General features: G+C 44.2%; 1 long non-coding RNA gene across 1 annotated transcript in view; it reads left to right on the forward strand.

Moving 5' to 3' along the window:
- The window catches only part of LOC128325421 (uncharacterized), a 47,540-nt gene extending 22,985 nt beyond the window's left edge, over nucleotides 1–24,555 (forward strand). The window contains exons 2-3 of the long non-coding RNA XR_008307442.1: nucleotides 15,989–16,021; nucleotides 24,065–24,555. This is a non-coding gene — a long non-coding RNA (uncharacterized LOC128325421). The remainder of the gene's footprint in view (nucleotides 1–15,988; nucleotides 16,022–24,064) is intronic.
- Nucleotides 24,556–26,321: the final 1,766 nt, after the last annotated feature.

Here is a 26,321-nt window from a genome sequence, read left to right on the forward strand (position 1 = left end):
TGCTCTTCTCAGTTCTGCACTGCCCACAGGAGTGCCAATCTGACTCTAAACGTGCCATTGGTACATTTGAATTAACGTACCAAACAACTGACCATACCAATTAAGACATTTCATTGAACAGGACCGTGTGCATGTAGTAGTAGCTCAGCCTGGCCAGGAGAAATGGTGACACATTGTGGTGATCCTTATTTCTTTGCCATGGGATGTGGTAATGGCCACCAGCTTGGATGACTTCAAAAGGGGCTTAGAAAAATTTATGGAGGACAGGTCTATCAATGGCTACTAGTCTGGTGGCTGTGGGCCACCTCCAGTCTCAGGCATTGAGAATGATGCCTCTCAATACTAGTTGTAGGGGAGCAACAGCAGGTGAGAAGGCATGCCTTCATCATCTCTTGCCTGTGGGCTCTGTGGTGTGAAACAGGATGCTGGACTGCATGGGCCTTGGGCCGGATCCAGCAGGGCTGTTCATATGTCCTTGTCAGCTAACAACTTATTGACAACTTATGTCCTTGTCAACTCAAATAACATGAACAAAGCTTGGATTTGTTTGTTGCCAGTGATGGGCTTCATGGAGTAGAATCCTCTGCCATGGGATGTAGTGATGGCCACCAGCTTGGATGGCATTAAAAGGGGTTCAAATCTATCAATGGCTACTAGTCTGGTGGCTATGGGCCATCTCCAGCCTAAGAGGCATGAAGTTTATCAATACCAGTTGCAGGGGAGCAACTGCAAGAGAGAGGGCACGCCCTCATCTCTTGCCTGTGGGCTCCCAAGGGCATCTGGTGGGCCACTCAAACAGGATGTTGGACTAGATAGGTCTTGGGCCTGATCTAGCAAGGCTGTTATGTTATCAGTTCTTCTTGTGTGAGCATGTTATTTCTTTCCAAGGGAGAATCCTGACAGTCCACCTATAGTTTCGACATACTATAATCCACCTCTAGCTTTCAACACACCGCATATGGAAGTTTTTCTTCAGCAACCACTTTTCCTTCTATTTATCCACTCCACCTTAAGCAGGGAGGATTTATGTGTGATACCCACAGTTCTTCCTCTTCCAGGTTGGATTTCTGTCCCTTTCCAGCTCCAGACCCAAATCGTTTATGACTTTAAAAGTCAGACCAGTAGTGGCCAGCAACAAAGGCAACTACCATTGCAAATCAATTTATGATGGAAGCAAAAAGTTACCCTTCAGTGCTGTCAGCTGAAAACCTTTTGTTAATGAATCTCCTCCAATATGGAGTGCAATTTTATTAGCTGAAAAAAGTAAGTGAATATCAATATTTAAATAAGTTAAAACATTATCCAAGCACTTACTTTTTTTCTAGATTCTGGAATAGCTCCAGCAAATGGCAAATCCACATGGTAAATTTGCTGCTAAAAGATGTTTTTTCAGTCATTAAAAAAAGAGAACTGGCTGAGATCTCTCTATGTATAATGATTTGCCAATGACTGTAAATACAAGGTGACTTCTTTAGAGATAAGGACATTGTGTATTGATTAGACAAATCAGGTTGGCAAGGTTATGTGGATATATAGAATGCACAGGCCAAAACTACTGTCATGCTGGGAGAGGAAAAAGAGATAACGGCAACTGTGTAATATTCTACTTCTTACAGTTCATAAATAATAATAATCATAATAAAATGCTGGCAGAAGTTTAAGCATCATGATAATGTGAATTGATTATTAACATTTCACTTTAAAGCTAGATTAATTAATGCTGAATTGTACGGCAGTTCTTATAGCAGTACTATACATATGACATCCAAATTAATACTAAATGAATTAATTACAAGCAGGATAATTACAATGAATGCCTAATGAATTAATAATGGCAGAGCATTTAGCATTCCATGCATACAAATATTGTAGAATAACCAATTCTCTGGCTGTTTATAGTAGTATACTCTGCCTTGCAGTGGTATTTGGTATGGGTGGATCTACTGGATTTCTAAAACTGGTTGTGTTATGGCTTTGATCCTTCTTGCTCAAGTGCAGGACATGATCTCTAAAGTACTCCCAATACCATATAATTTGGTTATCACCTTCATAATTTAGTAATATACTTTTCATATCCTTTTCCAAGTGGATATAAAATGAGTATGCCAAATAACTGAGGAATCAAGACAGAACTTTCTCATATTCTTGCATGATTCTAGACAGGTGTTGAATCATTTAAATGACCGATTGTGTGTATGTATTTCCAACTCGCTATATATCTATTTTGCCAGGCATCACCTGTGCTCAACCCTGGCATCTATGCTTCATGTAGGTTATAACTCTGGAATAAATGAAGAAATTACAGATGGAAGAGTCTGGTTCAAAGTGCATTTCCCTCACCTCTTAGGTAGGAAATACTGTAGAGAGACATCTCACAAATTAGGAATTAAGCAAAAGGCTTCAAGAGAGCCAGCTGCTTAAGTTTTAGCATCTCTTCTTCTAAAAAATAACACACTACCACTACCAAGATTTATATACTGCTTTTCAACAATAGTTTGCAATCCAGTTTACATATTAAAATAAATAATAAATAAGATTATTCCCTCTCCCAAGAGACTCACCGTCTAAAATGAAACATAAAGTAGACACCAAAAACAGCCACTGAAGGGGTGCTGTGCTGGGGCTGGAGAGGTCCAGTTGTGGTTGTCCATCCTATTGTGGCTGTGTATTCGTGCATGATTCTAGACAGATGTTGAATCATTTAAATATAATAATAATCATTTAAATATAATAATACACAACCACAATAGGATGCAGTGTTCAGCAGTTACCATGACATTGGATGCAGACCTTGTGGTTGCATACATGTTATTGAAGGCTCCTGGGGCAGTATTGAATCAGAGCTCTTTACAGCCAGGCTCTGGTGTCTTGCATCCTTCATCATCAGTGGTCTGTGTTAGCCATAATCCTTGCACACTGTGGTCTGTGATTCAAGGGCACCACCTAGGCTCAGTCAGCTGATGTCAAGGACCAATCCGCCATCATATAAAGACCTAGCCTCAGAACTTAGTCAAAGAAACTTATTAGGGAAGACTGTACCATTTAAGTTTAAATTTCCATCTTGGTGCTGCTACCTTCGGGAACCCGCAGAGCTCCCACAAGACCTTTCTCAGAACTTGTGGACCTTCCATTGCCTGTGGAACCTGTGCTCTTGTTCATTTCAGACTATCAGATAAGTCCATGGGCCCCTTTATCCCACTGCCCTTAGAACTTGATCCATGGCTTTCCTGTCCCATGCAATTTCCCTGCTGACTTACAGCCAGGTGCTATCCTGACCCCACTGGAGGCCTGACCTCTGGCTCAGGGAATGTGCAGTTCTGACATGGACCTGAAATCCTGTATTGAGCAATATTCATTTATTTTGGTAGATGTGACATGTTGACAGTGAAATGTGCACAGCTGCTGTTCTTCCTCCCCATTTCAAGGAGACGGTTGGGATGATTGTCCCACTTGAATCTCTGGTTCTTTCACAGACTTTGTCCAAGCTCAACAAGCTCCTCTCTTTGATAACATAGAATACACATCGGCCCACATGATACACAGCATTATAGAGCTGTAACACTGTTCCCTGGGGCTGATGTGAACTTCTAAGAAGCTAGGACTAAAGAAGCACCAGTGCTACATGAGAATCAATGGCACTTCCAGTGGCTTTGACTAACAAGGCAGCAATCACACTGGGGATGGGGCAAATTTAGCAATCTACCCTTCACCTAGAAGTGCTCTGTGCCACATGAAAATATGTGCCTGAGGTTTGTGTAGCCCTCAGGGACATATTTATGTATGGCACAGCCTGCTTCCAGGGAAGGGAAGGTCATTAAAATTCAGCACAAGCTGTGTGAACGCTTGTGCTACGTAAGTTGGAAACTTGGTGGCAGTGCTGTTGCTTTCTTCCTTTTCATGCAGGGCCGGTGCTTCCTTAGTCTAGATGTCTGCTTTTGACTCCTAGAATGCTGTAAGAAAACTCTGGAATTAAATTAGTTTATAACTAGTTTTAATATATAATCTATATGCATCCTAAGTTGGTCCCTGTACTGCTACTCCATTGAATCCTACTGTTTGTCTGGTACTGAGTATTTGGATTTCTGGGATTTATTTGGATTTCATGACTTTGCTGTGTGTATTGAATATGAATCTTCTGAATGTCATAGTATTTGAGGAGTGAGATGCTGAGTGGCAATAAAAGCACACAGATTTATAGTATCTGAATATGAAAATGAGCTTTCAGGGTTGTAGGAAAAATTATATTTTTCAAGTTGATATTTCACAACTTCATTGGCGAAGCTTGTTAGCAGATTCTATGGAAGCAGCTTGTTCATGCCTATACTATGAACTCCTTGTTCGCTTGCCATTGAAACAAATGTGCCTATTTTTCTTTGTCAAATATTCGAGGGTATGTAATACCGCTCCATTCATTCTCCTTCTCCCTCCTCACAGAGTTTTCTTTGTGTTTTCTTATGTATCTGTATTTTTAGTATTTAGCCTAACACTTCCTTCTTCCCACCAATTTGAGAAATCAAGCTATGTAGTCTGTGTGCTTGGGAAGCTCCAGCAATGTATTCAGGGGGAGAAGGAGACCTACTGAGGCAGCTCAGCCATGCATTGGAGGATTCCTTCTTTTTACCAGCTGAAATGGCCATTGCAAACTGATGGGTTCGTGGAAAGATAAACACTGATTCCTCTATTTTCAGCTGTTAGCAAATAAATGGTATTGCTAATGATTATTTATAGTAAACTCATGCATATGGAAATGAACTTCAAACCAGCATTTCTGAAAGACCAATTTTCTACCCAAATCAACATTAAAATCAGTGCTTACATTTCAAGAGGACAGAAATAATGATTAGTAGCCATATCCTAAGTGGCTTATAATTTCTGTAATTCTGGCTTCATCACTATGGAATCCAGCTATGCTTTGCATGTTCAAACTCTGTTCTTGTCACCCCTTAGACTAAAGCAAGTGTGATGTACTTCTGCCTCAAGTCAGTTAAGAACACCCCAAATTTATAAGGATGTGACAGAGAGCAGAATTTAGCCATCTGTCTCTTCTTTCTGTTATGAAACCAACTTGCATCAATTGAAACCCAGTCTTTTGTCTTCTAGTCTATTGCAGCAGCCATTAATCTTGATCTAGTATCCTGACTGAGTATTTCCCAAAGCAGACATTCCCTATCCCTCTCTTCCCTGTTCCCACCCTGCCACCCCATGTATTCCTGCAGCCCCCTCTACTCCCTATCTTTCCAGTTTTAAAAGCACACCCTTCTCAATGAAGTGGTTTGAGGTGCCTTTGGACATGGGTCCAACAGACCCACGCAGTTTGCCCCAGCGCACTCCAAGACAATTAAGATCTGCAGTCTGGGAGACAGAAAAAGGGTGAGAATTGGCTGTGCAGGCTTCATCCATCCCTGGAAGGAAAGACGCGACAGCCAATCAAATGTAAGCAGTGGGAGGAGCTTCCTTCCTTAAACCTGGTTTGGGCAAGTTGCCCAATACGGATGAAACATTGGAGCCTCCGTACCCTCGGTTCGGTAAGTGTACCTTACTACAAACTGAGGGTTTATCCAGCGGTTGGGGCAAAAAATCGGAACTATGGTTGGGTCCTGCAACTGCGGTTCTGATAATTTGGACATCACATGGGGCCAACCCGGGTTGAGTTATCTTCTGGTTTCCCATGATGTCTGAAGGTGGCCCTGTTGTGTGTTTCCATCAGGCCTTGATATTTCATTTCCTCAAATTGCTTTGGTTTCCCTGAGTCGACTGTATAACTTTCTCTTAACAAAGACTTTGGCTGCAATCCTGAACATAGTCAGATGACTTAAATGCCTTTGGTTTCTGGTTTCTGTGCAGGTTTCCAGTGGTTCAAGCCTGCTTTGATTCACCTTGTGATATATATATATAAAATTTTATTTATAAGATATATAAATTATTTCATTTATAATTCATTCTCCCTCTCTTTCTCAGTAATTCAAGAAAATTTGCAAATCTTTTATGTGCTTGTGCCACTAAGTAGTATTAAAAACTTGTAACACTTCAACAAAGTGCAGAAAAGAGGTGGAAAAACGGTACTTTGCTCTATAAGTGATGTAAACCAGTTACAATATAGTGATACATTTTAGTGATACATCTTCATTTTGGAATGAAGATGACTGAATCACACAATGGTCAGACACTTTATTACATGTTCTTGAAACCTGAACTCGGTGTATTTGACCAACCCCACCTCCTACAAATGTGATCCCGGCCTTCTGAGATTGTTGAATTTAGGCCTTAAATTCCAATTTTGGATTTATTCTGATGGTAATTGTTTGTTTTTCCTACGGGAAGCTAGGATAATAAATAGTTTTACAAAAACCTTCCTTAAGAAATAATTTATTGACTTTCCTGCCATTTCTGTCTATCACCTAGCTTAGAGTCCATCACTTTAATGAAGGTTATTGCAAACATTACTCCAGTCCTGTGATCTTTGGTATCTTTTCATACTTTTGCTCACCTAGATTTCGAAGTTTAAATATGGATCAAATACATGTAATCTTCTCCACCTGACATGATAATCTCTAAGTGATCTGATCAGAGTGATCGGATACTCTTCTGTCTCATATCTCTCTTTGTCATGCACTAATCTATTTATGGACTTGTTGGATATAGTGGCTCACATACTGTATAAAGTTCCATGCACACTGTAATGGAACATGTACATAGTTGCACACTAGTGCCCTGTGCAAACACAAAAATTGTGCAAATGGAGTTGTGCGATGAATGGCCATATTTCCAATGGCCAGCATGGTGTAGTGCTTAGAGTGTTGGACTAGGACCAGGAAGACCAGAGTTCAAATCTTCATTGAGCCATGAAATGAACTGGGTGACTTTGGGCCAGTCACTTATGTCTCAACCTAACCTAACTCACAGGGTTGTTGTGAGGATAAACTTAAAGAATTTACACCACCCTGGGCACCTCGGAGAAAGAGCAGGATATAAATAAATAAATGAAAGTTAGCAGGGGCGTAGCTACAATTTAACACGGTGGTGGGGAGTGACAATTTACCTGGACCCCTGAAGGAGAGGAGCCCTAACAGCTGAGCTACAGCTAGCTCTTTGCCTCCCCCTCATGTCTCTCTGAAGAAGAAGATGATGGAGGGTAGGGGTGTCTGTCCACTCCAACCTTGCTACAGCCCTGAGATAAAGTCTAAGATTTAGGACTGGTCTGTGCATTATTCCCTTAAAGAAGGAGCATATGTGCACATACAGTGGGCGACCAGAGGAGGGGCAAGAGGGAGCAGTGCCTCCCTCATTTCCCCATTGAATTCAGTGGGACATACTCCAGGTTAGTGGGTATAGAAATGCATCTTTTGCCCCGTGTGGACATCTATGGATCTTACTGCCTATATTCACTTCTGGAAAAAAGACCAGGTCTCTGCTTCCAGCTGTGAGTGCAGACCACATCTAGAGCTTGCTTTCTAGTCTCTCTTCTCTTTCCAAGGTGCTAGTGACACCACACATAATCCACCACAAATCTAGCCCTCTTTGGCAACACCAGTGTAGCTGCAGCTGCTTTTCTCCCTGAGGACACAAATGGGCTAATTCTACTCCTCCTAAGTTGGGGAAAGAGTAGGGCAAGGATCACAGCAGGATGAGGGCAGCACTAAGGTGGCATGTGCAAAGTGAGATGTTAAAACCTCAGCAGTTGTGGGTTTGACATCAAATTGAACACAGAAAAGGCACTTTCCCCCCATTTGAGGCAGCAAAGATTGGCTGCCTTTGGACATAACACCAAACCTGAGGCAAGCATGCCAGAGGTTCAATTTTTGGTCATCAGAATGGTCATCAGAATACTGATTTTTGGTCATCAGAATACTGTGGTTTCATCACCTAACTGGCCTAAGGTTTTTGAACCCAACCGTAATCTGAACCTTTGGTTTGCAGTGAGTTTCGATGCTGGAACCTCAGGTTTGAAGGTGGCATTGTGTCATCTGTCTCTGCCGTAACCTGGGTTTTGTGCTGTGGCTGCTCCAAAAACCATAGAGAGGGCAGCTCAGACCAGTCCATAATCCTGTCAACACTATGCCCACCGCTCTTCTCGCTAGCTGCTTCTCCAATCAGTTGCCCTGCCCCCCACAGTCTCCACACACCTCCTGCCATTGCCTGGCAACAGCGACACCACATCGCCATGTCCCAAGCTTCAGTGCATTTAAATGGAGAGAACCACAATGGGGAAAGCCTGCCTTCCACTGCATCTCCACCGCCTTTGGTCAATCCACACAAAAAAGACGGGATGACAAGATGGGCATAGTAGAAGAGGTCTAAAGCAATAAAGGACTGCAGAAGTATGCGCACAAACACATGGATCCCCATTGACATCAGGACCTAGGCAATTCGGTTGTTTCCCAACAGAGATCACACATGCCAAGGGAGTGCTACAGTATTGTCTGGCAGAAATGCCAATGTGCTGACCCAGTGCAGAAACCCACAGAAACTCAGAAACTCCATCCATGGAAACCTCCCTGTTGTCCATGTTAGAGGTTGTTGATTTTTACCCACAATAGGTAAAACAGCAGAGCACTAAGGAATGAGCACACACTCCAGTTACAGAGTAGGTAGCAGAGGATGGTTCGGATATTGCAGCTATTTAAAGAAAACACATGGAGATCCTTGTATGACTAAACACTAAATATTTATTGGTTAAATACACTTAGATAGGAAAGACCTATCTCTAATCTAAAGGACTACATAGTGGATAGGTAAGGAGAGAGAGATATGTTTCCATCTGCTCTCTAGGAGGAAAGGAAGGATTGTGACTCAGCACAGGAAGTGCTGCAGAGTCAGTTCAGGGGTCATAGAGTAGGGACAGATAGGGAGACCCTGACTCACTGTCTCTACTCCCAATGCCTCTAGTGGTCATTAGGACAGTTGGTGCAAAAGGTTGATGCACTGGAAGTTCATCTCCAACAGTCCAGGCATATAAAGAAAGAGACAGCATGTATCCCCACATGGTGGAGATGGGAACGTTTGGAGTATGAGTTGTATTATTAACCAGATGTTTTTCTGTGTAAACCCTTTTAACCAGAGATACTAGGGGCCCTATATTAGCAGGGGGCCCTAGAGTTGGATGACCTACTTCATGAGAGTGCAGTCCAATGAAGACTTGATGCTCATGGAGCATCTGATCCTCCCCAGAGTACTGGCCATCTCATGAGAAGGCTATGAAGAAAGATTGAGAGTATCCAGAGTTAAAAATCCTTACCACAGTGATTCTCAGGCTTTACGTTGTGTAGCTCCCCCCAGATATCCCTCAATGCACACACAACCCTGGACCTGGGTAAAGGGCACACTTGTGCCATTTAACCCAGATAAAAGCCCAGGTAAAAACCTTGGGCTACCAGGGGAGGCAGTGTCGGGATTGGCCTCAATCCCAGCACTGTAGACAAGCAGCCCTAGCCAGGTAGGGCTGCCCTAACCTGGGTAGGGCTGCTCATGTGCACAGCTTCACAATGTTCAACACACATACAATCTGTGTACAGTGAGTGAATGGACTAACAATTATTCATACTATGTTCAATGCAAGTATAGTGCATTCCTAATCCGTTCCTTGCATTTGAAGGGGTCTGAAGTTCACTTTTAAAGTGAACACACCTACTGGCATTCACACAAAAACATGTACATATGAAAACACCTGAATGTACATACGGCATATGTTACTACGCCGGGCAGCACCTCTTATGCCCCCATATTTCTCTTGCTCTTTGCATTCCCCATTTTGCCTAGAAACCGACTCCTAGTTGGTGAGGGATACAATCAGTTCTGAACTGGGTGCATTCCTAATGTCTTAGATAACAATAGAATTGCAATGGGTCAGGAAGGAACCATCTTAGTATCATGGCTTCATGCAAAAAGCCTGGGGATGGATTAGATAAAACATATCAGACTGTTTTCCCTCTCCATCAGCTTTGGAGAGTCTTAATGAGGGAAGACTAAAGAAACGGCAAGAGCAGTTCAAGGTCTTTGAGTTGACCTTGATAAGAGCCCCAGAAGCAGGGCTGTCCTTAGAGAGCCCTGGCAGGGTGCGGGATATGGGGCAAATCAGCCAGTGCAGGGCCCCCTTCCAGTTAATTCTAATGGGGGTTAAAAGAGCGGGGCCTGGGGCGGATGCCCTGCTTGCCATGCCCTAAGGACAGTCCTGCCCAGAAGCAGCCTCTGATCGATTATTCTGGCGAATCACTGTCCAATTTTCACAAAGTACCCTGCAGTAAGAAATCTGCAGCTGCCCCTTTTGTTTGTTGGGACACCTGAACAGGATCAGGATCATTGTGATTCTGAAACTTGTTAAATCTTTGCTTTAGAGTGATTAAGGATTACTGCCTGGATGGACATACACCCTAAGATATTCCTTTCTCATTCAATGTGCACTGTAGATAGAAATTCTTTTCTCTTTCATTGGGTGATCTGCAATTGCTTTCCCCATTCTCTGGGATATCTCAGTACACCCCAAGTTAGCAGATCCCCTGGCAACTGGTAGTCTAAGGCATACTGCATTTCCTTGTTCCAGAAGCTTTGCTGACTTGGCCCCCTTCCTGCAACAAAAGGCCTTTGCTTCCTTCCACCCCCCAAATGGATGTCAGCAACTTCGCTATCTTAGCTCTCCAGCTTTGCAGACATGATCGCTCCTAAGTGTCCTCTCTGATCTGCTTCAAAATTGGCCCCTTAGTATACAGAAGAACTAAGGGGGCTGAAGCAGCAAGGTAGATGACTGGAGCACAGGTGGAGAAAGACTCAGCTTGAATCCGACAGATTGCAACATACAGCTCATTTGAAGATCTATTCTCAGGCAATATGTGCAGCAAAGAAGCGATTCTTTTCTGCCTGCATTGCATCCGCAAGTTCACATCCAGCAGAGCTGTTCAGGGTTGTGAGAGGGCTAGTATGTCCCCTTGAATCAGAATCTGGAACCATCGATTAACCACTGTGATGTGTTTAATGAATTCTTTGTGGGGGGAAATCTCTCATATTCAGGTCGACTTAGATTCCGTCTCCACAATTACTTCAGTGTCTGATGTGGAGGTGTCCAGTGACCCCTCTTATGTGGTTAGGTTGGATGAGTTCCAGTTTGTGACTTCTGAGGATGTGGACAAGCTGATTGGAATGGTGCAGCCCACCACCTGTCCTCTTGACCCTTGCCCGACATGGCTTATACTATCTGGCAGGGGGGGTTGTTGTAGAAGGCCTGGTAGAGATTATAAATGCATCTCTGAGGGAAGGTAGGATGCCTCCTAGTCTTAAGGAGGCAATTATTAGACTGCTTCTGAAGAAGCCTACCTTGGATCCCTCAGAGCTGAGTAACTACAGGTCTGTCTCCAACCTTTTATGGCTGGGCAAGGTAATTGAGAGGGTTGTGGCCATCCAGCTCCAGACAGTCTTGGAGGAAACTGATTATCTAGATGCATTTCAAACTGGCTTCCGGGCCAGCTATGAGGTGGAGACAGCCTTGGTCGGCTGATGAATGATCTCCAATAGGGAATGGACAGAGGAAGTGTGACTGTGTTGGTCCTTTTGGACTGCTCGGCGGCTTTCGATACTATTGACCATAGTATCCTTCTGGAGCATCTGAGGGGGTTGGGAGTGAGAGGCACTGCTCTGCAGTAGTTCCGCTCCTACCTCTCAGGCAGGTTCCAGATGGTGTCCCTTGGAGACTGTTGTTCTTCAAAATCTGAACTTTTGTATGGTGTCCCTCAGGGCTCCATATTGTCTCCAATGTTGTTTAACATCTACATGAAACCGCTGGGAGAGATCATCAGGAGATTTGGTGCAGGGTGTTATCAGTATGCTGATGACACCAAAATCTATTTTGCCGTGTCAGCATCATCGGGAGGCAGCATAACCTCCCTAAATGTCTGCCTGGAGTTGGTAATGGGCTGGATGAGGGATAACAAACTGAGACTGAATCCAGATAAGATGGAGGTACTCATTGTGTGGGGTCGAAACTTGGGAGACGATTTTGATCTGCCTGTTCTGGATGGGGTCACACTTCCCCAGAAGGAACAGGTATGCAGTCTGGGGGTACTTCTGGATCTGAATCTCTCCCAGGTGTCCCAGGTTGAGGCTGTGGCCAGAAGTGTCTTCTATCAGCTTCGGCTGATATGCCAGCTGCGTCCATTTCTTGAGACAGATGTCCTCAAAACAGTGGTACATCTGCTGGTAACTTCCAGACTGGATTACTTCAATGCACTCTATGTGAGGCTACCCTTGTATGTAGTCCAGAAACTACAGTTGGTCCAGAATGTGGCAGCCGGGCTGGTCTCTTGGTCATCTAGGAGAGACCATATTACTCCTGTATTGAAGGAGTTACACTGGGTGCCGATATGTTTCCAGGCAAAATACAAGGTGTTCGTTATCCTATATAATAGAACCCTAAGGTACCTGTGTCAGTGTCTCTTGCGGGTGTTCTGCGCATGTGTGGCGCGCGCGCTGCTCTGCTGGTGAGGAGGCCGGTCGGATCCCCGGCAGTAGGGCTTAAGAGCCCTCCGCCGCCGCTACAGCCCCCAAGAGCAGCCTCTCGGATTGGGCCGTGTCTGTGGCGCCACCCGGAGCAGCCACTCCGGTGCTGGGGAGGCCGCTCGCCACCCTGGATCCCTGGCGGCAGGGCTTAAGAGCCCTCCGCCGCCACTACAGCCCCCGGGAGTGGCTGCTCGATTATGCCGTGTCCGCGGCGCCGCTGAGGGAGGCCGCACCCATGGCCTCTAAGCAGGGGGCTGCCCTTGATTCTCGGCGGGGGGGCTTAAGAGCCCTCCGCCGCCGCTACAGCCCCCAGCGCAGCCGCTCCTATTAGGCCTGGCCACGTGCTCCTGACTGGCCTAGGAGCTGCTACGGACATCCTCTCTCCAGCGAGTCAGAGAGAGGACTGAGCCAGCGCAGGCGCGCAGCCGGCTCCCCTGTTCACAACTCTTCTAGCGCCCATTAATGTAACGGGCTTAACAGTCACTAGTAACCTATAAAGCCCTAGACAGCTTGGGCCCTGGGTATTTAAGAGAACATCTTTTTCATTATGAACCCCACCGCTCATTGAGATAATCAGGAGAGGTCCGTCTGCATTTGCCACCGGCTCGTCTGGTGGCTACTCGGGGATGGGCCTTCTCCGTTGCTACCCCGAGGCTTTGGAATGTGCTCCCTAGTGAAATAAGAGCCTCCCTATCTCTGACAACTTTTAAAAAGTCTTTAAAGACGCATCTGTTCACCCAGGCTTTTAACTGATACTGTTTCGATTGTTTAAAATGTTGTTTTAGAATATTGTTTTAAAATTTTTAAATTGTTGTGTTTTAAATTTCTTGTTTTTGTTTTTGACTAAAGTTTTAATGTCGTTTTTATCTTGTTGTAAACCGCCCAGACACGTAAGTTTTGGGCGGTATAAAAATATGTAGAATGAATGAATGAATGAATGTAGGATAGAGATATGGTTCTAACTGTATCCTTTCCCCCCACTGTGTACCATCTCTCACCTCTCACCTCTGTACCTCTATGCTAGGATCCTCTCAAGTTTGTATCTGTTGGGATTCAGTACGATTCTTAAGGAGGACCAGCATCCTGTAGTCTTGATCCTCTCGGAAACAGACAGCTATTGCTTTTGTCTTGCAAATTTCTGTTCTTCAATACATTCAGCCTCTGTTTTCCAAAGAAGACTGTCTTGATTCCATTGCTATTCATGGCAAAACAACTTGGCTGTATTCATGCTTGCACCTGATTTGAATTAATTTTCCCCACTTAAGCCAAAGTACAGTCACAAAGCATTGTAACAAACATGTATCAGGGCAAATGTGGTAGCCCATAATATCTAAATAGAATTATAGAATTATAGTGGATTGGAAGTGGAGTGGAGTGGAGTAGAGTGGTGTTACTGTGCTTTTTTGCCCCATATCTTTTGTGAAGGCTTTGCAAAATCTGAGGGAAGATTGAAGAAACCAATGCCTTTCCCAGAATCATGACCCTCAGGAAGTGCAACACACAATGGAAACATTGATTGTCAGGCAGTAAATATGATTTCATACTTTGTAGATCATGGATATGAGCCAGCTGTGTAATTTATGCATTTGCTTCAGGCTGAATTTTTGGGTCTGGTTTTCAGTACATATAGTACATCTTTTTTATCAAGATGGGGCTGATTGTCTTGTCTGCTTGATATATTTGTGAGGCCTGCCTCCAAATACAGGCTTCATTTTAAAAAAATGCTTTAAGTCTCCTCCCCATTTCTCTCTGCCAAACCTAAACCTCACAAACTTGGATTTGGTTTTGCACAGGTAAATCCTACAAGTTCAGGCAGCTCTGCGACCTTACCCAGATTGTCAGCCCTGTAGCACACCACCACCTGTCTGTGAAAACTAGCTGTAGGCAAGAACTGAAAGAACAAATTAGGCCTAATTCAGTTTTATTGAACCACAACTTGAAACAGGCTGTGGAATGTATTCCTGCATGGTACCTCTCTCCCACTTGTTAGTTGATACTCAAATTCAAATGGAAATGACTGTAAAATGGTGTCTGTTATGTATTTGAATTGGTCTAAGAGAAGTTAGCTGCCCAAGCGACATAATGTTTTAAAGCTGAAAACCTTACCAACTTGAAACTTTGGTTGCATGCTAGACTTCCTTAATCTGTATAAACTTTTATTGCTTCCTGCATACTTACTCATATCTTGCCTAGTCCCTTCCTGTCCCACTGTTGGTTTCCGTCTTCCTCCCTGGAGTGGTATTAGCATGTCTACCCATGGAAATGTGTCAGCAGGTGGAGTTTATATAGGTAGGCAGTAGCAAGCTATTTATGGGATGTGTGTGTGAGAGAGAGTGAGAGAGAGAGTGAGAAGGTGGGGCAAGGGAGGGAGGAGAGTATTCTTCCTGTTCTCCTACCGTATGTTGCAACATTATCTTGAGACAAAAACTTTTTATTGAGTGTAAAATATTTTGCTGTTAAAAAGTATTGAACATAAAGTCCTGAAAGATTTTCTCACTTTCTATACAAAAGTTTTTTTTATGGGCTTGGTATATTAGCAGACTCTTCAGTATTTTAGAGCTAAAAATAACTTTATAATATATTAGGGTGTGCTAACAACTCACTATTTGAACGGAGATGGGACAAGGAAGAAATCTGAGCAAATCTCCTTATTTACTGTTTTCTCCTAACAATGCTTGAGCACCTCCCTTCAGATATGAATATGCAAGCCAGATGTTAGCCCAGCTTGGCTTGGATCCCGACCGGATTCAAGTCTCCCCCAGGCAGCTTGGGCTCAATCGATATGGGCCGGTTCTGGTTCGGCCCATGAGCCCACCAAGCCAGCTCATGGACAGCTCAGGCGTATACTTGTAAAGGGGAATCTGGCCACAGTTCCCCCTTACATGTATGAGAGATTTCCTAGCCTTAAAAGGCTTCCCTGTAACTTTAAAAGGGTTACGTGGTGGGGAAAGCTTTATTTTACCTTAAAATGAAGCCATGGTATGGGCTTTTCAGCTGCTACAGTGGCGGAGATTTGGGAGGCAGCAGTGGGGACTCCTCCAAACACCCTGACTGGCACCCCCCTTTGGAGGGCCAGCCTGGTTCAACCTTGGACCACCTGTCTTGAACCAGAAGGGCTCAATGTTGAGCCTGTCTTGATGCGAGCCAGCTTGCTCATCCCTACCTCCAGGAACCCATTATAATAATTTTAGAAAATATAAAGTTTAAAACATATATTATATGCTTGTTTACACTTAGATATATTTTGAAAGCGGAGAGCCTATAAATCAAGCTACCCTAAATGATAATTTGTAATAAACAACAACATAATTGTTAAATTCAGAAAAAGCAAGAAAACTGAATTGCTGGTTAATATGCTCTGGAGTTAGGTTGAAATTTGTTAAATTCTAGAATATACACTTATGCCTTTCCAAAGCCATTTTTAAAAATGTGTAATTATTCCAAAGCCGTTATTCATTTATGTGTAATTGATTCTCTGTTCATATTTTTCTTTTTAACTATGTAGAGATCTTTTGGTCAAAGACCGTAAAGAAAGTATGTAAGTATATATGTTAAATTCTAGGTGCTGGTGTATATCTATTGAGAAAATAAGTACAGAATGAAACAGTTATTAATATCAAATATTTGGATCTCTCCGTGAATAAAAATGTGGATCTTTTGTTTTGCAGCATAGAATGGCTCTTGCAAGAATTCAGTCCACAATTCAGATTTCCACTTCGTAACTATTGCTACTTCCCCTATCATGGACCATTAAGTGAGATTGATTCAAAATAAATGGCAGGATGAATAAATATATAGTGAGGCAGTTCACAGGATCGTTTAGAGCAGGGTTTCTCAAACTTGGGCCCCCAGATGTTGTTGGACTACAACTCCCAGAGTCCCCAGCCACAAAGGCCATGTCTGGGGATTCTGGGAGTTGTAGTCCGACACCATTTGGGGGCCCAAGGTTGAGAAACCCTGGTTTAGAGGATAGGACAAGTACTTGTACTCAACATTTGAAAGAGACAGGAGGAAAAAGCCACCCTACCCAGCTCTTGTCTCACAGACAATCATTTCCTCCTCTTCCTACCTAGTTGTTTGCTAACAGACAACTGAACATCTGGAGTGCACACAGATTCCAAAGCTTGGTAGGACACTTGTCCTATAATTTTAACGACCGTGTGAACTGCCTTAGTGCCTTCTTTGTGCCTATTCTATATTTCTGGTTCTCCTTCCAGCTGCCTTAATTTCATATTCCTTCCAACAACAGCACTTTTAACAAATTGGGCACATTGGTGTGTGTATGTATGTGTAGCATCCTGACTTCTAAGCATTCAGTTTAATGTGTACATAGATCATACACATATACGGTAAACTGTGTGTGAACGGGGTTCTATCCATGTCATCATGACCCTTGGAAAAACAGAGTTCCGGCTATCTTACGGAGAAAGCCTCACATGGGTATGGTTTAGACACATAGGTTCTGTGCATAGTGTTACAAAATGGTGGTTTGTTAGCTGGATGGCAATTGCTCTGTAAGTTAATCAATGCCGGAAGGCTCAAAGGAGGTTCCTGAATGGCTCTGTTAACCGTTTCTATCACCTTTGAAGGGTGCCACCATTAGAAATCTTGCAAATGTTTCTCAGTGTCTCATGGTAAAGGCTCATAGGAAGGTGTAAGATAACCTCACTCCTGTCTCCCGCTGCCCTGGAGTAGTAGTAGTAAATTTATTATGGTCCTTAGACCAGCTTAACATTTAAAACTCTGCCCTGGAGGCATGTGTGTGTCAGTTAAAAAAAACCTGAAGGCAGTTTCTGGGAAAGTCAAAAGTTGCCTCCTGAATAGGGTTGCCATATTCTGGCTTTCCAAACCTAGGTGCCTAATTTGCATATTATGTCAATTGGCTCGAAAATAATTTTTGAGCAGAATAGTGACTGCACGTTTTGCTCCATAACTCCACTTCTACAAGGTCTGGAGCTTAGCTTTTTTTCTTTTCTTTTCTTTTTTAAATGAAAGCTGAAATCTGGGCGAATCTGGGTGGGCTAAGCAATCTGGGTGAGATGCTTAAAATCTGGGTGAAACCCGAAATTCTGGGAGGCATGGCAACTCTACTTCTGAGAGAGGATTTTAAGAACATAGAAGGTGCCTGAGCCAAGCAGGCAATGGATACTGAGTTAGAATCTTAGGGTTCAGAGTTTGGGCTTTCTGATGTAACCTGTTGCTGGTTTATAGGAATATTCTGCTATTTACAAGTTCATCCAGTGCCCAACCTGTATATTTGTGTGTAAACAAACCAAATACTACTAAGATACCATTTGTCTGAAGTTATTCTCCTTCCAAGGGAGACCAGAATCCAAGGTGTGCTGCAACCCCTGGAACTTTTCATACTTGGGGTAGCCAAAGCAGCATGAACACATGGGGTTCAGGACTGGGGAAGGTATGCATGAGCCTGCTCTTTTTCCTGCATGTAATGTATGAAAACATGTAATGTGAAATACGGACTTGACAAGCAAAGCTCAACACTGGTGCTTCTTCTTCAAACAAAAGGATTAAAATGAAAAGACAATGTTCTAAAATGTAACTCAAGGAGGAAAACAATCACTCAAGGAGAAAATATTTCTGCATATGGATTACATAGCATTTGGGGGGTCTGGCAGTTTTTTATAGTTTGAATGTCAGCAGAGATCATGAATGAACTACTTTAAAGAAAAATCTGTGAGAACCTGGCTGAGACATGGAAAATCCCCTATTCTGGTGTGCCTGTACATCCCTTGTGGTTTCACACTCCTAGAGTGAGTCACAGGGAGGAGGCAATTTAGGCGTGATGGGAAGATTGTTGATGCCTTTTTTGGGTACATCAGCAATTACGCAGAAACAAGATGTTCAGTTTTAGTTTTTGTTTTCCTTCCTGCGAATCTATGAGGCCAGTCCTCCCTGGTAGAATCCTAGTGAAAAATACACTCGAGCAATTTGACCCAGCTGTGGGAAAGTGATACCAAGCAAGGCAAGTACATCCAGCTTTTCATTAAGAGCATGTATCAAAACATATATGTGGTTTGTGCTAGTAAGAGGATGATTTTGCAGAGTTTGCATTCTTCTGCATCAGCATGTCAAAAATATAGGAAAAGACCTGGGGAACTGTGCAAGAGAGAAACACGTTGAGTGAGTTTGACTTCAAAGGAAACTTTCATGCAAACAATAAATATTTCATCAAAACAATCTATGAATGGAAAAATAATGCAATGTAAACATAATGCCAGGGTGTGTATATAATTTTTTCTGTTGCAGGTGGCATGATGCCCCTGAGCTAAAGGAAGCAATTATTTTTGCTTCCTAGCAGGGTTAGTGTGAACCTTTTTTTTTTTTTTGGAGGCTCACATGTCTGAATTAGGTAACTACCAGAAACCGTAAGCCATAGGGAACGGATGTACATGCTTAATGCATGAGAGGTCAGGTTCAGTTTCTGGCATCTCCAGTTAAAGTATCAGGGGGTCACCCAAGATGAAATGCTAAACACATTATCAGTGCTTGCATTTCTCTCTCTTAAAATAGCAGCTCTGTGTGTGATCATTCAGTACTGGGGCTGCAGTGTGTGCACAGGAAGCATTTAACCCTTTCTCCCTCCATGCTGCAATCCTGATGAAAGTGCCCCACACACACATACCCCAAAAAACAACTGGTATAAGTTTTGGAAGGGAAGCTTCTATTGGTACCAATGAAAGGTTGGTGGGCATTTTCATTGGGATCATAGCAAGAGAGGAAATGCCTCAAATCTGGCCCTGATTCTGGTTGGCTGCCACGTCAAGAGAAGACCAAATATGTTTACCATTGCATGTGGCTTGTAGGATTGTGCACTAAAGTTTGGTTCAAGTTTGAACTGGATTTGAACCGAACTGGGCATGGTCAGTTCTGTGGTGTCAACACCCCCCCCCCAACCAACCTGGCTCGAATTTGAGCTGGGTTGGGGGTTCTAAGCCTTTAAAAAAAAAAAAAAATTACACTCACAACCGCGGTTCTGGTGGCTTCAGGGGAGGCTGGTGTAGCCACAGGGTGTGTGTGTTTCCTCAGTCTCCCTCTCCCCCCACTGGCCTCCCCTGGACCTGCATGGGCTGTTTCTGCCATCGAAGTGGTCCGGCTCAAGGTCTCGCCCTTGAGCTGGATTGGGCCCAGTACGGCTCAACCTGGAGATGAAACCCCTGGCCAGCTCAGGGCTGGTTTTGGGGTTCTAAACTTTTTTTAAACTCACAATTTTTTTACACTCACCACCATGGGTCTGGGGGCCTCGGGGGATGCTTGCACAGCTACGGGGGTGTTCTTTTTCTTTCTCTTCTTGGACATATCGGCTTTTTCAGTCCGTTTTGCCTTCTTCTTGGCTGGCTGGTCTCCCCCTCTGGCCTCCCTCCAGTCCTCCAAGGGCCATTTCAGCCCATTTTGGGGCCATTCCAGCCCTTTTCCCGGTGGCGGTGGCCATTTTTGAGGCTGCTGCATTTTGCGTAGCCCAGGTCATGACTGGGAAAAGGTCTGGACCTGAGTTACCATCAGGAAACTGACCAGAATGGCCTCAAAATGGCCTTTGCTGGACCAAGGGGAGGCTGGTGGGGAAAAAAGGAAGACTGCGGAGACACCCCCCACAACACACACACAGCCATGCCAGCATCTTCCAAGGCTGCCAGATCCCATGGAGCTGAGTGTAAAAAAATCGCGAGTGTAAAAAGTTTAGAACTCCTGAGCCAGCCCCGAGCTGGCTGAAGGGTTTGGCTTGACATCAAGCTGAACTGGGCCCAGTCCGGCTCAAGGGCAAGACCTCAAGCCAGACAAGTTTCAACCTCGAGCCAGTTCACACATCCTTAGTGGCTTGATTCATAGCAGGACTGGGGGAAAACTCAGCCAGAGATCTTTGGGAACTGATACCAGCCAGAGCAGAGTAGACAATACAGGGCTTGCTGGGTGTTACCAATGTTTCTTAATGGGAAGGCCTGGATATGGTAGGGGCAGGGCAGTCCAAGACATTTTGCTCCCTGAGGTGAAGGATAATATAACATCCTCCCAATCTGTGGGTGAATGAACAGCATTCTCCAGCCACACTGCTGAGGCAACAGCAACAGTATGTGAGCATCTCAGACTATGCCACTTGTTGGAGAGAGAGTTTACTGCAGCAGAATGTTGAGGTGAAGAGAATGCACATCACATTAAGAACATCAGGAGACATGTGCTTAAGATTCAAAGTAAAGAAGTTTATTTGGGGAAATACATGTTTAGAGAGAGAGTCTGCATTCCTGCAGCTAACTACCTCATGGTACTGGGGAAGAAGAAGGAGGAGAAGGAGAAGAAGGAGGAGGAGGAGGAAGTCACACTCGGGTGAGAGAATAAAACCTGAGAATCTATCAAATGGTTGCTCAGAGCAGAGAGGGGTCCCCTAACTTGCTATCTCTATTCCTAATGCCCCTGCTCAATGAGAAGCTTCTTGATGCCTTCTGGAGCTTGCATCTCAAACACCACTAAGGCAGGCAGCGATCGCAGTTTTCATCAGGGCAGGAAGAGGGGAAACAAAAGGAGCACCCTAGAACATGAAGAGGGGGAAATGGGCAGCATGACTCAGTGAGGTGTAGAAGGATAGTGATCTCCAGCAGGTGGCAAGGAGGCCCATTGGGTTGTGTCCATGGTGGTGGAGGGGCTGTACTGGCCTGGCCACACTGCACTGCTCCTTATTCTTGCATCTGAGGCACCACCTCACCTTGCCTCATGGAAGGGCCCACCTTGAGTAGAGTTCATACTCTATACCTCCCTAGGTTCCATTCCCGGTCTCTCTTGGGCCCTAGGGATGTGAACTGAACTGAACCAGGCAGGGGTGGCTTGAAGTGGTCGTGGTTAGGACTTTAAGGGAGGGGGAGGGTGCAGTTACCCCTCAACCCCACTTCCCCCTGCTGGTGCTGGAGTTTTGTAAAATCCCTCGAGGCAGCAGCGTACCTCCCTGCCGCCCCTTCTTCTTTGGCCAGAAGTGGCCAGAAGTACCAGGCGCACATGTGCATGTCACATGTGTGCTTGTGCATGTCCGATGGGCTCGCGCACAATTGCAACGTATACACGTGTGCCTGGTACTTCTGGCCACTTCTGGCCGAAGAAGAAGGGGCAGCAGGGTGGTATGCTGCCGCCCTGAGGTATTTTACAAAACTCCAGTGCTGGTGGGGGGAAAGCAGGGGAGGGGTAAGTGCTTCCTCCCCTACCCATACAATCCTACCCCCACCCCCGCTGAACATTTGAACTGGCCAGTGTTAGAAGCTGTTCAGAGGGCTGTAAAAGGGCCTCCGAACAGGTTCATGCACATCCCTATTGGTCTCAAGTCAGTATGAATGGGCAGGCAGGTACGGGTAAATGAGCAGCTTTATTAGAGCAGTTGTCACTTTACTGCAGTACTCCTCATACTGAGTTGTGTCATATTCAAGTACACCGAAATGCCTTGTTCTCATTCACTCATCTCCAGGCTATGCATTCTCCTAAACTTGTATCTTCCAGCATCCAAGTTGAGGTAGACCTGAGCAGTTTCTTCTGCAAAGTGCCTAACAAAATTGGGAAAGCAAGCTGGCACTAGATGAATATCACGGTAACATGAATCTAGTTATAGATTTCACAGATACAGTAATGACAAAGAAGGTGTTTATTTTTGCTACCATTGTCCAAAGGTGAACTTGACATTGCGTGTGATCACCTTTTGTGCCAGGGGCGTAACTATAATAGGGCAAGGGGAGACAGTTGTCTGGGGGCCCACTGCCTTGGGGGGCCTCCAGAGGCAAGTCACATGACTGACTCCCCCAGCCACGTACCTGCCCGAGCTTCCTTCAGTTGTATTCATCCTCCGAAATTGATGTGAGTGTTAAGACCTGGAGCTACCAGAACAGCATGTCTTTCTCTAGTACCATTAAATGACTTGCACTGTCCACAAAATGCTTTTTGTTACCACTATTCAGCCTCATTTAAGATTTCTTTACTTCATGAGCTGAGCTTCAGTGCGGGAGGGCCCTTTTAAAATCTTGTCTCTGGTCCCAATCAGGGTACCGGGCAGCAGTGAAACAGGGAAAGAGGGTGCCTAGAAGTCGCTGTCTAGCCATAGTGAGCTTCAAATTCCAGAAGTCAACAAAATAGCTATAGACAGAGTTCTATGAAAAAAATATTTGAGTTGTGGAAACCTACGGGATCCATACGTAGAATTAATCTGCCATCCCTGCAAAGGTTATGAGCACTTTACATCAAATTACAGCTGCAGGCCGCACTTCTTTATGATCAATGGAGAATTAAGACTAGCAATTCTATCACTTTGTAAATTCTATATAGAAGCAGTTTAAGGAGTGTTTCTGGTGGCTCTTCCATCACTGAAGCCTTCATTTTCTGGAGGTCTCCTGGAGGAGACAAAGTTGTTCGGCCTTCTGGAATCAATCTTACTTTATTCTAGTGGTTATGTGGAACGGCTGCATTGGCACCGAAGTCTGCGAGCCAATTATTTTCACAGTTGTAGGAATTTGTTCTTGTTTACTTTCTTCAGCGCTTCAGTTCACATTCACAGAGTTTCATTTTATCTCAGAGTGATTATTTCCTCTGGGTTTGTTAATCTGGTGTAGTTTATAACTTGTGATGCTGCACCAATAAAGTATATAGACACACATAATCTCCTCCCTTAGTTTTCATATCCCATTTCTCTGAGACCCCCAAGGTCCCCATATGTTGCTGGACTACAACTCCCATTATCCCCAGACACTATGGGCCTGCTCTAGCGATCCACTTTAGTTTTTTTCAGGTGTTGACAGGTGGTAGTAATGCTTACATCCCCTCCACTTCTGGTAAGTTATGGATATTTTTAATTGTAGAACTTGGCTCCTTTTAAAATGCCAAAGGTCATGGTTATCTCCTTCTTTCTCCAGGTTTATTAGAGTTTTTAAGATAATGCTGTTTGTGGAGAATGAATCTAAATGTCTGTTCAGTGTCCTCAAAGATGAACCGACATTTATTACATTCCTTATGACAACACTTCTGCCCAGCCAGCTCACTGGAAGAATAAGAATTGAATTGTTTACTATATTATACAACTCAAATAGAACAGTTCCTAAGAGACAGATATTGCCGAAGGGAGGTTTGTGGAGGGGTAAATTCAACCCCAGCATTGAATTTTTGTACCTATAATCTGCAAGTGCCTATACATTTCACAGCCAGGTACAGATTAAAGGTTATGGGCTAGGCTGGAAGATCTATCTTTAGGCAAAGTACTCTGGAGTCTGCCAACATCGTCAGCAAGTAGTGTTGACTAAGCTTCCTCTGCAGTGGCCATGCTCCACTTCTTTTGGCCTTGCTCCATTTTTGCAGCTGTGACCAGCAAGAGTTCGAATGCTATGCAGGTCCCAGGGCAGGAAGAGAGAACTAATTCATGGGTGAATGAACATGCATCCTCTGAAGCATCTCTGCATACAACAGCCTCTGATCTGCTCAGGAGTATACCAATGTAACATTTTGAGCTAAATCTCAACGATCTTTCCTTAATGTCTGATCCACCCCAGTTGTTATCTCCTATGCCATCCTTCAGCTGCCCTTGATTCCTCTTTCTTCCTTTTTGCAGTGGCAGCCAGCTTGGAGCTGATGAGTCATGAAGAACAGAGAGCATATCCACGGAAAGCTGGGAGATGGTGTATGCCATGGGCCCTGTCTAGAAGCTGCTATCTCATGCAGTCTCCTCAGTCAATGCCAAAGCTGCAGGCTATGTAAAGTGAGTGTAATAGTTCAAAATGGACACCGCTTGCAGAACCAGTTCAAAATGGATACCGCTGGGATTGATTTTGTGACATGCACAAATACAGGACAATATAGATACATTCACACTTTTCATCTTAGCCTCTTGCTTACACCATGTATTTATAGGTTTTTGGACATATAATTCAATTATTTCTGGAAGTCTTTGTGTTTTGCCAGTTCATCATTTCTGTTATAACAAAACTGTAAATTAGGTTATCGTTTGAATCACCAAACCTATGTGGATGCATTGTATTTATTCCTGAGTTTTAACAGTGCCAGGTCGAATACAGAACACAGAATAAAGGGCCTTGGACTGGATTTATATGTGTGTATGGTACTCTGTGTGTGTGTGTGTGTGTGTGTGTTCTGTCTATTGAGTGTGCATTTGTTTCATGACAAAGGGCAAATTGGACCCATTTGATCTAATTTATTTTGCCTTCAAACAGTACCTATGTGACTAGAACAGGCTGGCCAAAACATGTCCCTTTCTGGTCCTATATTTAATTTCATTATAAAGGGATCAAAATGGGTCTTACTCTGTAGCACGCTAAAATGGCAGGATTTTTTTCTCATTTTAAAACTCCTGTTAGAAAAGGAACATCAACACTCTTCTTGGTGAACACAACACACACTTCGGTCACTGCTGATGGTGTCCACAGTCCCGCCCCCCTTCTTCCATCAATGCAACATCTGGGGACTGAGGAAAAACATGGGATCAGGTCTCACGATCCGTGAGACCCGGTTTGGGGGGTGAGCAGGAAGGGAGCCCTGGGTGGCCGGATCGGCTGCCCACATGATTGCTGGCTCCGAGATGGAGCCGGCGGGGGCTGGGGAGCTTGCAAGCGCGCAGGGCATACTGGGGAGACCCCCGGAGCCGGGAGGTGGCTTTTTGCATCCCGGTCAGGGGTCTACTCGCGAGTAGTCATGGCATGGAGTTGCACCACGGCTACTCATGATCAGGGAGCCCGGTTTTGCAGAGTGCTCGCTCTGCAAACCCGGGCTAAGGGCAGGGGCATTTAGGTGGGTTACCCGCCTAGGAACCACTGGGCTCGTAGCTAAGCCTGGTGGTTCCCAAGATTGGGAAAAATCGGGCTAGGCTTTCCTAGCCCGATTTCCCCCGATCGTGGGAATAGCCCCATGGTTTTTCAAAAAGAAGGTTTCAAGTTCCCTCCCTGGCTTCTCCAAGATAGGTCTGAGAGAGATTCCTGCCTGCAACCTTGGTGAAGCCGCTGCCAGTCTGTGAAGACAATACTGAGCTAGATAGACCAATGGTCTGACTCAGTATATGGCAGCTTCCTATGTTCCTATGGTGGCCACCAAGAGGAAGTTGCTGAGAGGAACTTCGGCATTACTTTTGAGCATTAAAAAGAGTTTTGAAACAAACAAAGAAATTGTTGCTCTGGCCTGCAACAAAGGCCTCAGTGTTTATCATAATGTGATGGGGGGCTGGGGAGGGAGGCTGTGTGATGAGTTGTATATGCTTTGCCATTTATGGATCCCATTATGAGCAAGGCTTTCAGCTCCAAACATGGATGAAGGCATGAAACAATTGTTGCTGTGGTTTTTGCACATCCTTGCTGTCTATGCTATTCATTCTGGAGGCATCTGATCATGAGAAGCATTTATATTATGTAAGACATCTGTCAGTATAAAATGGGCACAGGCACCGTTGCATTACAAAGTGCTACCCAGAGCTCTATAACTTGCATATTTACAGCATGTTAGGGTTGAAACACAGAGTTAGACTGCCAGAATGTTCTACCTTTTAGTTATCCTGCTGAATCCGTGGCAGCCTACATAGTTCCGGGTCTAGGGCAACCAGTTCTAAGATCGACCCCCTGAAAGAGCAGGTACTGAGATCTCTCTTAGAACTGTCTATAATAGATCTATCTAAGATCTATTATATGTAATATAACATGAAAATAAATACATTAACTAAAACTAAAATATTTGGTATTGTTTATATCGTTGCAGAAACAATATGTAACAATATGAATATAAAGTGTTGTTTATATTGAGTATGGTATTTTGTTTACTGGGTACTGGCTCCACTGACGTAAATGAAAATTTCTCTGTTGAATCCA

The sequence above is a fragment of the Hemicordylus capensis genome, chromosome 4, assembly GCF_027244095.1.
Source record: "Hemicordylus capensis ecotype Gifberg chromosome 4, rHemCap1.1.pri, whole genome shotgun sequence".
NCBI classification, from domain to species: Eukaryota; Metazoa; Chordata; class Lepidosauria; order Squamata; family Cordylidae; genus Hemicordylus; species Hemicordylus capensis.